Genomic DNA, 15684 nt, shown 5'->3' with positions numbered 1-15684 from the left:
CCGGGCAGCCCCAGGCAGGTGCCAGCGGCCGACTGGGCCCAGCACCTCCTGCGGGGCCTTTGCGGGGAGGGGGGGAGGATTTGTTTTATTTCTTTTGGGTCCGTTAAACTTATTATAATTACAATTTTTCATCCCTCCTCTCCCTGAACTTTCACGTCCCGGCCGAGGAGGCACCTCGCGAGCAGGGCCGCTGCCCGGGGTGGGCGGCCAGGCCGGGCCGGGCCCAGGCGGCTGCTGCCCCCCGACGGCGGCCGCCGGGAAATGGCGCCGGGTCCCGGCCCTGCCCCGGCCGGGCGTGCCGCCCTTACATAATGCTTTTATGTAACCGCCCGGGGCCAGGGGCTCTGCTCTCCCCTGCCCGGTGGCCGGCCCCCTCACTCCTTCTTGTCCCCCCACGCCCCCGCGGGAATGAGGCTTTTCTTGCTGTAAGATCGAGTTGCTTAAAAACTGAGAGGCCAACCCAGTCCTCAAAAATCATGTTGTGGCGCGTCAGCCGCGCGCTGCACTAGGTGGGGTGCGTGTGGGGAGAAGGAGCTCCCGCCTTGGCCCTTCAGGGGGAAGAGTCCGTCCCTGTCGAAAGGGGCTTTGCCAGCAGACGGGGAGCCAGGACCACACGCGTGGGGCCCGGGCGGACGCGGGGCAGGGCGGCCTTGGCTCCAGCGGCACCTCCATGCTCTGGGACGACCCTCGCTCGGGCCAGACGCTACCCCAAAACCATGGTCACCCAGCGGTGCGAGGTGCCGCCTGGAGAGGGGCCTGGTCGTGGGGCGACAGACCACTGCTCGCGCCTCGGGTGCCAGCGGGAGATAACGGCGTTTTATTTGGACGGCTTCGGCCTCCCCGGCTCCTGCTGCTCGCTTGCAAGTGTGACCATGGCCCCCCCGGTGCACAGCGGGAGCTGCTGGAGGTTTACCCGGGCACCACCATGGCCACGGCCTGGGTCAGGGCAGCCCGGCTGGAGGCTGTGGCCTGAGCTGGCTGGGCGGCTACCTGCCTCGGAGAGCAGAGGAGGGAGTGCCTTCATCTGTAAAACAGAGGGGAAACAGTGAAATGTGGGTGCTTGCCTCCCCGTGTTGAGTGCTCGCTGCGACATTCGAAGCCCGCTACTTCTCTTTGTGCCTCAGTTTCTCCGTCTGTGAACAGAGGTGGTGATTCCCTACCTGCTTAATGTGAGGCTTGATTCCTTGTGTTTACAAAATGCTCAGAGGTCCTGGATGGAGGGACGCGTTGAGAGCTCGCATGCACTGTGCTCATAGCCTGTTCTTCCAGGATCCAAATCTTCATGCTTTACTTAGATGGCCTCTGCATCTCAAAATTACTTCAGTGCTTTTCCCTACGAAACAAGTCTCTGCACTGATTCATTCTGAACTTGCATATTTGTTTGCTTTTCAGACAATTCTATTACATTTCTGTATAACTCTCTCTATTCAGAATGCTACAGCCTTGGTTAATATTTGTCAAATGTAGCTCCGACTGTCTAAACCACTGGGACGAGTTTCATTTTATATGTCATCAGTAGGGGCAGAATGAGGAGCTTCATGCTTGGCCTATTTGCTGTAACACAGTCTCAGGGCCATTGCATCAGAGTCAAAACAAGGAGCAGCTTGTTTCCAAACAAGAAGCATGGAGGAGAGTCTTCTCTGCCTCCTTCCCTGTAAGGGAAAAGAGATGAGAGAGGGGGGTGGTAAGGGGGAAGAAAGTTATCTTTAACAGATTCTAAAAATGCCTTTTCCCAAATATGCAGTCAGTCCCTTCAAAGGTCTCTTTGTTTATTTTCAGGAAGAAACCCAAGACAGCTGAAAACCAGAAGGCGTCTGAGGAGAATGAGATTACTCAGACGGGTGCATGCAGCGCCAAGCCGGGCCTTCCCTGCCTGAACCTTGAAGCTGTTCTGTCTCTGAGCCCGGCCCTCATCCACTCACCACATTCACCAACAAACCTGCACGCACACACAGGGTCATCTGATTGTGAGTACACCAACACACTGCTGGGTTGCGCCGGGGTTCTTGAAAACACGCTCTTTACTGCGGACCAGGTTTTCCAGTTGGATGCTCTTTCCGTTATGGCACGAGCATGACTTCCTCAGGGCTTACCTTTTCCCATCTTTGGGAGTTACCACTGGAACAGAGCGTTTTGTGTTAAGGTCATGATAATGCAATCAGCCAGAGGAAGCTGAGAGCATGTTGTCGGGTCAGGTTGCTGCTTCTTATGAATTAAAAAGGGAAGACCCCTCAAGCGTGTCTCTTTCCAACTAGAGCTGTAGGAATTCCTCTCCAGGTAGTCACATGCTTCTCATTACCCAAGCATATCTACTGACTGGGAATTTTTAGCTTGTGCTGTATTACGGTGGGAGAAAGCAAGTGTCTCGCTTCGACAACCAGGATTGTAAAGGATTTCCACGAAGAAAGGGGGGAGTGTTTTGTGGAGAGGATCAGTCTGTGAGAGTCTGGAAAATCTTTGTAGACCTGCGTGGTTGTACCAGTTTAAGGCCCTTGTTTTGAGTGCATTCACTTTCAGATTACTCAGCATGGGTTAATTGGCCTGTTAAAAACGTTCTTTTCCATTTTGCCAAAAAATACAAAAATAAGGGAGGGAATGATTAAAACTGGATTTTGGAAAGTCAGAACTTACCCTGTCAGCTCTTCAAAACATTGTCATTTCACAGTGGTCCCTCCCTAACAGTCTCTTGGGCAAGAACGTGCAGGGTGATGTGAACCTCATCATTCACTAGTTGTAGAATATGTAGTTTACCTCTTCTGTGGTGGTTTTAGGATGTTGTAAAATTTACAAGGGGGAAAAAAAGGAGAAAGAAAGATGATGACACCAGGTTTCAAGAGCTCAGAAGCCAACCAGACTTTGCAAAGGCCTATAAAAAAAATCAGGGCATGACAATAAAAAATCAGATTAAAAAGTATGTATATCCTTTTCTTTTTTTAATTTAAAAATCCAGCCTCAGGGCCATGCTTGGAAGCAGCCGGGTTATAAGGATCATCACTATCAAAATCACTTTAGCTGCAATTCATTCCTGTTGGCTTCTGACTTTATTCATTATGAGCTTCTTCTAGAGATCTTGATTTTAATAGAGCTGGTAAACATTGGGGAGACTTTCCTAAATCTCACCTGGTGATTTGGGGAGAAGAAAGAGATGTGAAACAATTGAGCAGCAGGCAGCATGCAATTTAGTATGTACAAGAATTCTCTTCAAATTGGAGATGTCAGGCTCTTTGTTAAAACTGGGGTACAGTTTTGTCTTGTAATGTTTTCTGAAAACAAAAAGCTTGTGAAGAGATGCAAAAAATGAGCAGAACAACAAGAAAAAATAATCCCTGTTTTCAAACAAAGAATCTCTTTATCCCATTCACAAAGATGAAAGAGTTCATCAGTAAATGGGATTTGAAACCTCACACTGATGTTTTTTGACAGTACAAATGGAAACCCATGAAAGCAACCTTAGGACAGAGGCCAGCAGGGGTTGTATGGAACTTGGAGAATGAACTCCTGCTTTTGCTTTCTGGGGTGGCCAAGTTCAGGGGTGAGGAATATTGGCAGAGGGCAGTAGGAGGAGGTGGAGCCTGCAGCTCTTCATGCTCTACCTGTTCTGTGGACAAACAGAGTCTTTTAGACCCCAGAGTTTTTAATGTCTCCAAATCACCTTCCATTCCTACTAAATTCACGATAGCAGCGTGAATAAACTACAATCCCAGGTTAGATGCTCCTTTTACTCAAGTTGGGTTTTCTGGAAAAGAAGTTTAATACTAATTTCAGCATTAATATTGTCCTAGCTCAGGAACTGTTGAAATTTAGTTCCCAAAATACAGTTAGAGTCCTGCAAAAATTCAAGAAATGGTAAGACGTCTTGTGGTGTTGACCTCTGTTAGTTGATTCCATGTGCTTTGAAACCAATGGACAAACTCCCGTTATTTATGATGGGTTATAGCCTTTATCAGGCTGTATTTGTTTGGGGCAGTATGCATATCATTAGTGTTTGGCGTGCGCTTGCAAAATAGCTATGCCAATTTCTCACATGAACTAAAAATGAAGCATGATGAATATTTACTGCATGTTTACTACAGCCATATCCCGTGTTATGTGGTATTTTTTTAATATTGCCTCAGTCTTTAGTGCTGGAATACATTCACTGACCCAAGAGGTTAATATTTGTGGCTCTCAACATTTAAAAATGGGCTTCCCTGTCATTACAAACTCCTCCTCACCTCTTGCCTCCCCTGAGTTTTGGACTGATTCTTTCCCCCTGCCCTAGAATCCCTCCCTTTATCCTTCTCTTCCCCTCCTCTCAACTCGGGGGCCTGTGGTGATGCTTTACTTCTTTGGGCCAGCAGCATTGCTTCTCCTCCCTTGCCCAGACCACAGCTGAGCACATTATATTTCATTGTCAAAGGGCATTCTTCATTCTGGTGGGGAGTTTTCTAATGGATGGTAAGTAAATTAAAAATACTTAAAAACTAGGATTAGACAGGAAGTTTGAGAGGAATTTTCATTAAAAATACCAGAAAAACCCAGAAAGAGTCAGCATGGTAGGGTTTATCAATTCTTGGAAAAATGCACTGATGTACACAGATGGTTCCATAAACCCTCATTCATGTATCTGGAAAAAAGACTTGGATTTTATGGGCCACCTATTCAAATCAGTTTGAAATCTTCACTGACCATTTTGCATGCACAGTCACTAGTGCTTGGCAGAAAACACCACCACATATTTATTATGAGAAATATTCAGAAACCAATCTACTTTAAAAAATCAGGGTGCTTTTGGAATGATTCAGTTCAAAATACTTTTTCCAAGCATAAGAAATAAAAGCTCTATGATAGCCATCTGCTCCTCAGCTGTAAAAGGCAGAGGTGAAGAAAGCCTAAGCAATAGTCTGAATGCCAGTCTTCCTGAAATGAGTACTTAGCAAAAAAATCTGGGTAAAGTCATATGTGATATATAACTTAATTTAGGGCTTAATTCTGTAGTGTGGTACATTCGACATGCTGTTTCTGGTGCCACTTATTCCCAATGAAATCGCATTACTTCTGACCCTTGTAGGTCTGGGTCCTAGATTTCTGGATTTGAACGTTATGATATATTTCCAGCGCAGATGAATCCTTGAAGCAAAAGCCAGAACCTGGGATGCGTTGTGTCCAGCTCCCATCTCTTTCGGTCTTGGGAAATGCTAGCTCACGCAATACAACTGGAGAAACAAGTTAGAGGAAGAGGTGCTTCCTGAGGTAACTGTTTTCATGTAGGACTTGGCAGAAAAAAAGCACCACTTTGAACTAATTTGGAATTAAGTCATAAGTGAGCTGATAGAGCTCCAAATGAGTTATACCTCTAGCTACTCAGCTGTCACAAACAGATGTAGCTGCTTACCCAGAAGAAAGGTGTTTGTGCAAAAAGCTACAAGGACAAGCATGGAGGGACAGGTTCTGGAAAGGTTACAAAGAAGGAAAGCATATGAGATTGGTGCTATTTGCAGTTTTCCACATACTTTCTTGCTTATGGATAGAGAATGCATGAAGTTGGTAGGGTCCTAGTTCAAAGGCTGAACTGCCTCAGGTAAAGCTTCTAAAGATTTTGCTGAGAGGGAGGGAAGTCATCAGAACTTGGCTGTATTTAAACTGATTTGGTCTGGACAGGCCGCTTCAGGAGCCCTCCAGAAAGCATCTATAACTATATATGTTTTACAAGTGCCAAGAGATAAGATCATTTTGGCAGAAACTTTCACGAGTTCTCAGAGATACAATCAGACAAAAACTTCATTCAAGCTCTGATGTATGCATCTTAACAGATGTGTCCAAACTCAAAGGAATCCCACGGGAATAGTGCAACTGAATCTCTTTGTCTCTATTGATAGTTAAAAGAGTTATTCTTAGACACTGGATGGTCCATCTGTGATGGAATTTGTTCCAGACAAGGGAAAAGCAACATCTTTGCAAAGAGTTTCCATGGGACTGAGAGGCAGGTTGTACAATCATTGGAAAAACCGCTGAAGCAATTTTTATGATTTTAGAGAACACAGAATTCTTGCAGAGACCCGAGGTTCTGGTGGGGAATGAAAGTTGAGAAGGAAAGTGAGGCACGGCTAATTTTTGAAAAACCCATGAAACAATCATTGGCAAGACGTTGAGATGGGGGAGGACTTTCTAAAGCTTTGTTTTAGCAAGGGACCGGGGTGTTTTTATGCATTAAATAGAATGCACTTTATAAACAGTGTTGGTGATGGGCCACATCTGAACCTTTTGTCCATACATGCTCAAGTGACGTGGCTGTCTTGGCCCAATTCCAGCATTTTTTAGCTTTCACAGGATGGGAACTTTGAGGCGGTCTGTTTTCTTTTTCTCCTTCTAAGTTCTAATTTTTGTAGCTTGATAGCCTTCCAGCACAATGGGGAAAGGCAGAGAGGGAACCTCACAAGCTTCCTGAACTCCACAGAGCATTGAGAGTGGATGTGGAAACTCTGGGTTTTCATTTTCCTGAGTAGCTAGAGGAACCCACCATTCCCTTCCCATGAATCAACAAGTTTGACTTGCCTGGGGCAAATATGGAGGCTAGATGGATCTGAAGATTGTTTGGCCTCATCTTTACGTTTTAGGTGTCCTGTGTTTCTCTTTGAGGTTCTGTGGTAGGAAGAGGACGGTTGCGTGCCCTTATGGTCTTCCCTCTGCCTCTGTGGCTGCGATTCCCTAGGAGCTGCTCTGGAGCTTTCGAATGATCTCCACTCTAGAGGGGAGGAGGGGAGCCCTGATTCTACCAGCTTCCTTGTTTTCAGGGTCAGGCAGTATGTCAATAGTCATTGCATCTGTATTTTTGCTAGTCTATGTATGGTATGTGTTAGCTAGTGCTGAATATTTTTAGGTTGTTTTTGGTGACCTAAGAAATGATGTATGTTTAGATATCTATTTTAGATGATATAATAATGATACAGGCCTTTTCTGTAGCAAACTAAACTGAAAGCAAGGACACTGATAGCTCTCAAATACTGATGTCGTGACACTTACTTATACTTCTGTCTTGCAGAACATTTGAAATTTTGTTTCGTAAATGCTTCTCTTTTTAACAGTCATAAGTGGTTTCTAAGTCCTGTATGTTTATATTTCTCTTTGTAAGATTATAAAAGAAATATCAGCCAGGAATGACTTGTGTTTTCATAGAAGCAGATATATGTTACTTGAATTGTGTAGAGACAGAACTAAGTACAAGTACAGTTGTAAACTGTAAGCTGAGCTCACCCTGCCTCTGTTAAAAAAGCCATCACAATACACTGAAAAATTGACGGTGTAAAATGTTGTACTACTGATAGGAACTGGTCTCTATATTCCTAATCAGTACACTAAGTGAGTTTTGTCAGGTTGGTCTCTCGGGCTTTTCTTCTCATGAGAAATGACTAATAGCATATGGTACTTTAGTTAGGAAGTCAGTGAGTATGTTTTCAGAAGCAACCGTGGAGCCTAAGTTTCACTGATGCATCAATCACATTTATAACACATAGATGCTTTTGAAAATTTGTCTAATTATCCTAAATGTTGATTCTCTTATTTGATGACCTTGCAATACTGGCTTGATGCTAGGTTGTCAATTCTCGTGGTATTCAGTGCTTTTCTTACCGCTCTCCATTTAGAGAACTCCTAGTGATAACATGCATAATTTCAGCTTTGGTTTAAAACGGCCGTGCAAGTTTCTAGCTTTCATGATTTCAGGGGAAAACTTGAAGATATATCCTCAGTGTATCTATTCTCGCTAAGTACCAGGGAAATGGATAAAAAACTGCTCTTTACAATTCCATAGCTTCCATTCTTAAGATATTGACGTGACTGAGTTGATAATACCGTGATATTTCTGTTTGTAAGTCATGCTGCAGCCACTGAGACATACTGTAACTGTCCAGTAAGGTATCTGCAGCCTGAGTTTACCTGTTCCTGTCGTCAGACTCTGCCCCCCATAGATTTTTATCACCGTTCTTTAAGTTGTGAGTCTTCTAGTAAATGTTTCCCTTGTATATTGGATGAGCATTTCAACTGCTTCACTTGTGAAATGAGTGACTGATAAATACTATACAACTATCTATCACTGTTCAATGTATTAAGATGTTCTGGTACTCTTTTGTTGTTTGGGATTTGTTTGTTTGCTTGTTTTTGTACGTGGTTTGGGGGTTTTTTTAGTAACAATTCCCAGAGCAGTGCTTTCCTCTTCTCCCCCTTGAGCTAGCTTAGCTTCTTCCATTCTGAAAATTAAAGCAATAATGTCAATTCCACTGCAGAATTTCTGTAACCTCTTTGATTACCTTTACTGCCTTCATAGATCAGTAGTCTAGCTAAGCCACTGAGTCTACTACTTGCCTACTTAATCTATCAATCCACATAATCTACAGCACTTCTTGGGTACCAGTCATTGCCTTGTAAGCTTTCTCTGTCTGATGGGTTTAAATAATGTTTTATTACAGTATTTGTCTTTATGCCTTTAGTGGTTTTTTCTTTAAATTTCCTCTTCACCCTACCTAATCTTTGTTTTACATCTAGCTTGCTACAGTGCTCAGTTCTATTAGTGTCACTTGGGCATGATTTCCATGTTTGGAAGGATACATTTTCAGCTTTAATGAACTCTTATACCTTGTTATTTAACCATTGAAGCGTTTTCTACTTCCTTATTTTTTTATTGTTGTCCTTGGATATGCATATAGACTCTAATCAAGTATTATTACAGCCACCTCCCTGCTGATCTTATGGATTTTAATTCCTCATCGTTTCCTTTCAGACTCTTTCTGACTTAACTTCCTCTTCTTTTATTCTTTTTAATAGTTGTTCCTCCTGAAGTTGCCCATACCGAAACTGCCACTTTATATGATCTGCTTGAAGGATGTCAAACATAGTCATGCCAATCATTGTTATTTCATGTCTTAACCACACATGCTACTGCTGTCATCTCCTCTGTCCTAACCGGCTGAGAAGACTAAACCAAATGTACCATTCCCCTAATGTGGTCTGCAGAGAGACACTTCACGTAGCAGAGTCAAACACAGAAGATTTTCCAGTGTTTGACAGGTGACTCTTACTTGAAAGAAACTACAGCAGCTACATCTAACTCTCCTTTTGTCCTGCTGCGTGCTGTTCTAACCCTGCATAACTCAGTGCTTACCGCTCTTAGTTAGTCCTTTGAGTGCTACAGGGGGACACCTTCCATGCTTTGAGAAACGTTGACTGGTGCATTAGTTGTCTGCTTTGTGGCAACTACGCAACTCCAAAGTTACAGATGTGAAAACAGACTTGGTCACCTTCTGTTCCTTTTCACCACTGCGATCTGTGTAGCATTGGAGCTTTTTGCTCTCTTCATTTAAGCTTCCGTAACCACTTTCTCCTCTTTTCTCTTGTTTACCTATGGTAGAGTAGCCATGCAATCTTTGTGCTGTGATCCCACTCAATAACTTTAGAACAAGGTAGGGCAAGAGCAGTATTCAAATGAGAGAAAACCAAAACATTTTTGAAGTGAAGCTTTAACATGGTAGTGGGAGAGAACCTGAAACATAAAACCAAGGTGCTGTTTAATTCTGCCTACTAATGTTTATAAAGTGTGCTGGGGGATGTTGTGGAGGGAAATCACTGTATTTCCACAAGAAATGTGGTTGTTTGATCTACTCCATAGGTGAAAGTCAGTTGTAAGCCATCAGAGTGCCACTGAACTCCTTCATTTGCATCAGGGTATTTGCCTCGCAGCCTGGTGCCCGACGGACCACAGGGACATGTTCTGGCTGGCACTGTGCGTTTGGGTTCCCGAGGACGCCAATTATTATTGTTTCTAGAGGGAATGCCGTTGCACCATCTTTTCATTTATGTTTTCTGTGACTGTTTTCATTGTCCGTGGAGTCATTTACAAGGCTAAAATAACACGAGATCTAGTCTTATGTATCTACCACTCAGGACCTGGAATACAAAGAGAATTCAAGATCTCTAGTTAATCTGTCAGCACAAATAGCTCCTTGAGGAATTAACTGTGCCTATGAAAAAAAAGATAAACAAATCCTAGAACCCCTACTCATCCCAGCTTTGTTGTGTTAAACACTGAAAGGATCTCTCCCCGGCTGGGATGTGCAATATATACTCTGTATCAATCTGTGACATGTGGTGAAATGCTTCTTCTTGAAAGCCCACAAGAGAGAAGTAGTATAAATTAAGAGTAATCTCACAACAGCTATTTTTGAGTTCTTAACCAGTGAAAATGTAAGTGTAGCAATATTGTGCATCTATTAAAAATCTTGAAAGGCTCTTTATAACTAGGTGATAGGAGTGATAACGTGTAATTTATTGACATTAGATAGGGAAAAAACCACAAAGTAGCAATTTTTGTGTGAAAAGGGGGATGATAGAGGAAATAAAAACAGAGCAAGGGACTTCTCCCCACAGCTTCATGCCTGTGTGTACAACCATGTCAACTTTAACAAAAATACCTTGTGCTTTGATCCTGTGCAGCATTTCAAAACAGGGCATATTCTCTGTATTCAAAAATAAAACTCCCAGATGCTATCTCTAATGTTTTTGGCTGAGTAGAGGGTAGAATGCGCCTGAAGGCAGACCTGAGAAATAACTCTCATGCACTGTATTAGTATCACCTGTTGGTGTCTGTGTGCTTGTGTATACATGTAATTCCAGGGCCTTTTCCCTTGGGGGAGGGAAAAAAAAAGCACTGGAACTGACAATGTACATTTAATGCTACAGATCCATCTGATGATATCAAGCCACCCATGAATGCTGTGTTCTTGTTTATTGCCTTCATTTATTAAAGTGTTCTGCCATACATTTATCTTCCTATCAAAACTAAGTAGGTGATTTTGGAAATAAGTCTGCTCCCAGGGATTACAGAGGTCTCGCTGAGAACAGAAATTTTCCCTGTGGCCTTCAGCGTTGTTGACATGAGCATGTGCTGTTTCACACTGATATTTAAATCTGAATTGTAAGCAGGCCTGAACATTCATCCCATAAACTCAAAATAAAGAAGCCACAGTCCAAAACAGTATGAATATCTGTCTCACGATATTTCTAAGTTGAAATATTCACCAGAGCACCCAGTTACACTAGTTAACAATTACTCTTTCACTAGTAGATAAAAAAGATAAATGGAAAAAATAACCAAATAAAATCTAGCATTTTCATGTGATAGCTTTCCTCTGCTCAGGGCTGAGATACAGCCACTGGAAGAGATAAAATAATCCTTTTCCCAGCCCTGAGAACTGGCATTTGCAGTTGTTTGTCCGTTCCTTGTTTCTCCGATCAAACAGTAGTTCTGTGACAAGAACAAAATCTCCTACATTGAAAGGCCTTTCTCTCGAAACGTGGAGGGTATAAGCAGTGCTCCTCCACAGGCAACAGCTCTCCCACAAAAGTCAACCATTTCTGCCTGCACCCTTTTCCTAACAGACTGCTACAAACACTCCCTGTAGAGGACTCTAGCCTGAATAGAAACCTTCTAAACAGGTAATTATCTTAAGAGGTTTTAATCTATATTTTCCTTTTAACCAAAGCCCACAGGCTTTCAGGCTTACTGTATTTAACCACACTCAAACTGATAAGCTTTTCCTCGTTGTCTTTCTGTCTGGGGGAAAAAACCTAACAATACAGGGCAAACGTGAAAGAGTTCATGGAATAGCAATTGTCTCTTTTGGAGACATGTTTTAATATATTTGCACCTATTATCCTTCTAATTCAGTCCTCCTTCAGACTCAGCTCCCACCTCCAACCCCAGACCCTTCTCCTCCCTAAACAGTGCTTCTGAGAGAGGATATAAGTTTATATAGTCCACCACAGCAAGATGAGCAAAATCAATTCCTGTTCACTTTCCTTACCAGTATTCAGTCTGAAATACACTATTAAGATTGAAGCAAAAGCCCTTGCAGCAGGTGAAGGTATTCTTAATGACCAGTAAATTTTTAATCAGGACTATAGAATAGCAAAATACATCACTTTGCCTACATTTTCAAAAAAGTTTATTCCTTTATTTTTTTCCAAGAAGCTTCCCCCTATTCTTTGTTTGAGTGGGGAGGGTTCACACTATAACTTCACTGGTGTTGCTGGCCTGTCTCATCTCTTCCCTGTTGGGTGGCTCTCCTGATGCGGGTCCGTTAGTGCAGCATGCCCCGTGAGTAACCTGGCACTGCAAAGGAAAACCAGTGATAAATGCACCTAGATTTTTAAAGAACCAAACTTATAGGCAATTAAAACAGTTGGGCCGGGCTGGGGTTTGGCAGGGTCGTGCATGTGCTCTCTGGGAACAAGCGAGCACGGTTGAAACAAGTAGAACATGAAAATGTTGCCTACTGAAGAAGGGATGAGCACAGCCTCGTCTCTCTTCCTAGCAAATGGTGCCATCATGTGGCCACGTTGTTTTCTCTGCTTCCAATTACAAGAGGGCAGTTGTACAAACAGTTTTCTCCTTTCACGTTTTAAAAAAGAGCATTAAAATACTATTTGGTGATCCTATCTTTTGGTGACGTAAATAGGCTACAGCTGGCTGGGGTACAGGAATTAACACCCTTGTAAAGATATGCCCAGCCTGTTGAAATCCCTGTTAATGCAGCCGTGACAACAGCTTCCGTGGTTCTTCCGTTAACGTAGTATATGTCGCTTGGAGGTGTTGTAGATACCTACAGGAGAAGCATCCCCCATCGATGTAGTCCGTGTCTATGCTAGGGGATATGATGGCGTGGCTGTAGCAGCAGAGGGTCTGCAGACAAGGGCTGAGCGAGGAGCTGAAAGAAGCAGAGTGCGTGTATTTGTGGCGGTGTTTACAGTGGAGGTATATTGGACTGGACCCCAAATATGTGCCTGGGAATAAAAATGGCTTTTGAGGATACCTTCTTTACTCAAAAGTATCTTTGGAGTTCCTAAAATAGCAAGAATGCAAACTGGAGTGAAAGTGGGAAAAGTAAATACCCTAGCTAAAAATGGAGTATTTCTTTAACTTAAAAATAGCTGAATGTGCTGTAACAGTTTGAAGCCCTTGATCACCAGACTGCTGTGAATTGAAGCTGGTTTTTACCTGGTGTTTTGCAGCTGTAAGCAGGATGCTCACCGTAAAGAGATATGAAGGAATCAAGACACTAGAGTAGTAGCGTGAGAGAAAGTTTCATATTTGTTAGCCTGGAGAACAAAATTTGAGGAGACCTATGGAGTTAATTCTTGGTCTCTCTGTAGTGTTCTTTATCCGAGGAATGCAAAACAATTTGTTAAGATTACTTAAGGCAGGCAGTACTTCTGCAGAATCGGATGTGTGATGCTGTCCTTGTTCTACATGTTAAGCAAACTGAGGCACAGACATTGCCACCTGCGGATTGTGGAGCAAACAGGGTTAGTACTGGCGGATTCCTCCCGCAGTCTTTCAGGCAAAGCATAAGAAGGTGATTCACTGCCTGCTGCCCAAGTGTGTAGGCTGAAATAGAGGCTTTTATGCTTGACATTGGCAATTTATGCCCACTGGATAAAGAAGCGATTTTATGTACAGAACACCTATGGTTTAGTCTTCAGTTTTCTGTAAAAAGGTTATCTCATCATTAGGTAAATGCTAAAAAGGACAGGGCAATTAGCTGAATACATCATCCATAGGAAATTTGCTGAACATTCTCCAGGCTGCAGAAAAAGCCTGCCTCCTGAACAAAGTTTAAGCACTCTTTCTTATTAGCCACCTAATTTATGTGTTTGCTCCTTGAAGAATAAGGTTGTGTTTGTGTGTGCGTGCATTTCTGTCTTTCAAATAGACGTAGTTATTAGACTATGAAATTTAGAGAAGTTTGACAGCTTTCAGAACGCAGTGATTCTTTCTTCCATAGAGTATATTACTGACACATTAATAGATGTTGTGCTGGTAAAAATACAGTACTTCCTGTTAAATGTAGACTGCTACATATTTTGATTCTAACAACAATCTGGTAGGGTTAGGGCAATTCGTGTAGTGTCATCTGGTGTTTGTTTTGGATAGATATTATAGAAGGAGATACTGATTTTCAAGATGTTCAAGCAGATGATTGGGTGAAAACTCCAGCAAACCTTTAAAGCAACAGAAAGCAAGGGCTGCTCCTGGTCAGATCTCCTGCTGAGGATACAAATGTTCTTCTGTGTTCCTGAAACTCCATACAAGCTTTTCCTCTTGCAGGCCCCTGCTCAGAATGAGACCAAATATTCAGGAGAATCAGTCTGAGCAGGACTGGCTAAATCAGCCTCTCTAGCATCACTGAGATATACCGAGCACTCAGGCACTACCAGGTTTTCGGGATTTGAATTCAAGTCACTCGCTTGAGTGGAAAAAATGTTGCTCTACTAAATTTGGTCCCAGAGAGTTGGAACCTGATGCAGGACTAATTTTGTGTATGGAAACACTGGGTATGAATTTTTGCTCTGTTAATCCAGTTTTATTTAGAGTAACTAACTTGAGAACAACAGAAAATAAAACTTGATCACTAGGGATAAATCAGGTCATCGGAGCTGAAGAAAGCACCCATGGTTATGGTGCTAAGTTTGGAACAGGAGACACTAATGTATGGAAATGAGAAAACTTCCTGTGGAAATTGTGTGGCTATAGTAGCTTTCATATGTTGTGATAGAAATGCTGTGTTTCCACTGAACTGTCATGTTTATGCAAGAGTTGAGACTTTCATTCCAAATTAAGGTTTCTTTACTGAGACATGCCTTTCTTAAGGAAAAATCTGTAGAGTTTTGTTTTGATAACAGGCCTTGCTTTGCTTGGTTTCATTTATTCTGTAAGGTCTTTAAAGAGTATCAGATATGAAGTGTCTCAGACAACTGTTTCATTCACCTCACTCAGCTAGAGTACTTTATCCACTTTAGGACACTGCATTTTAAGTGAAAGAAGGACAAACTAGATAGAAGACAGAAGAAGGTGAGAAGAGGAGAGTACATAACCAGTGAGGGTGATTGGGAGACCTGAGTTTGTATTTTCTAGAAAAGATAGGTCTAAAGAAGAAAAATGAGGCACTTTCCAATATATGAGAGAATGCTATAAAGAGGAAAGTGGTCAATAGTTCTCTGTGTCTGCAGGAGGAAACGAAGAGTAATTGGTTTCAACGTTGAATACTAGGAAAACTTTCTTGCCGTGTAGCAGACAGTCTGTCTGGGGAGGGAGGGGAAATCCCTCACGTTGTTTTTTGCAAACATATTAGACACTTTTCTAAAGAAATAGTGTAGGTAAATTGTTCCCACCACAAGGGAAAGGAGTAGACTAGATGCCCGAAGAACCTATTGCATCCCTTTGATACAGCCAGGAGGCTGTGGCCAAGGATTAGAGATTTCCCAGACTACGCATGGTAGAGGGAGAGAGTAAGGAGTAGATGAGAACGCTTGTCTCCAGCAGCAGCAGGTTGCTTAGGTTTGTGGTGCTCCCAGGAACTAGTGGCTGGATTACAGATGCACAGAGAAACAGCTCCAGAAGCAGGAAGAAAGCCTACCAATCCTAACTTCCACATCTTTGTCTTAGCCCAGGGTGTTCTCCGACCGAGGGAGGCACTTGTCATTTTGATGATAAGAATATAACGAAACCATATGCTATATGAGGTACACCACCTCCAACTTTTTCTACTGTCTCTCAAAGTGTGTATTCTTCTCAATGCAAGGCCTGAGAAGCTTGTCAGGAAGATAAACTAGGCAATAATATCAAGCTAGTTCTAGTTAATCTTGTCTAAGTAT

At 42.7% G+C, this 15684-nt stretch overlaps 1 protein-coding gene across 13 annotated transcripts in view; it reads left to right on the top strand.

The window, feature by feature from the left end:
- The window catches only part of ZBTB20 (zinc finger and BTB domain containing 20), a 492466-nt gene that overhangs the window by 463862 nt on the left and 12920 nt on the right, over positions 1-15684 (top strand). For all 13 annotated transcript variants that reach the window (XM_074808333.1, XM_074808323.1, XM_074808340.1 and 10 more), the window contains one exon: positions 1780-1967. The gene's annotated coding sequence lies outside the window, so the exon portion shown is untranslated. The remainder of the gene's footprint in view (positions 1-1779; positions 1968-15684) is intronic.

The sequence above is a fragment of the Strix aluco genome, chromosome 2 (genome assembly GCF_031877795.1).
Source record: "Strix aluco isolate bStrAlu1 chromosome 2, bStrAlu1.hap1, whole genome shotgun sequence".
NCBI lineage: Eukaryota > Metazoa > Chordata > Aves > Strigiformes > Strigidae > Strix > Strix aluco.
The sequence above is the reverse complement of the archived record's forward strand: the minus strand, read 5'-3'. Positions and strand labels throughout refer to the sequence as shown.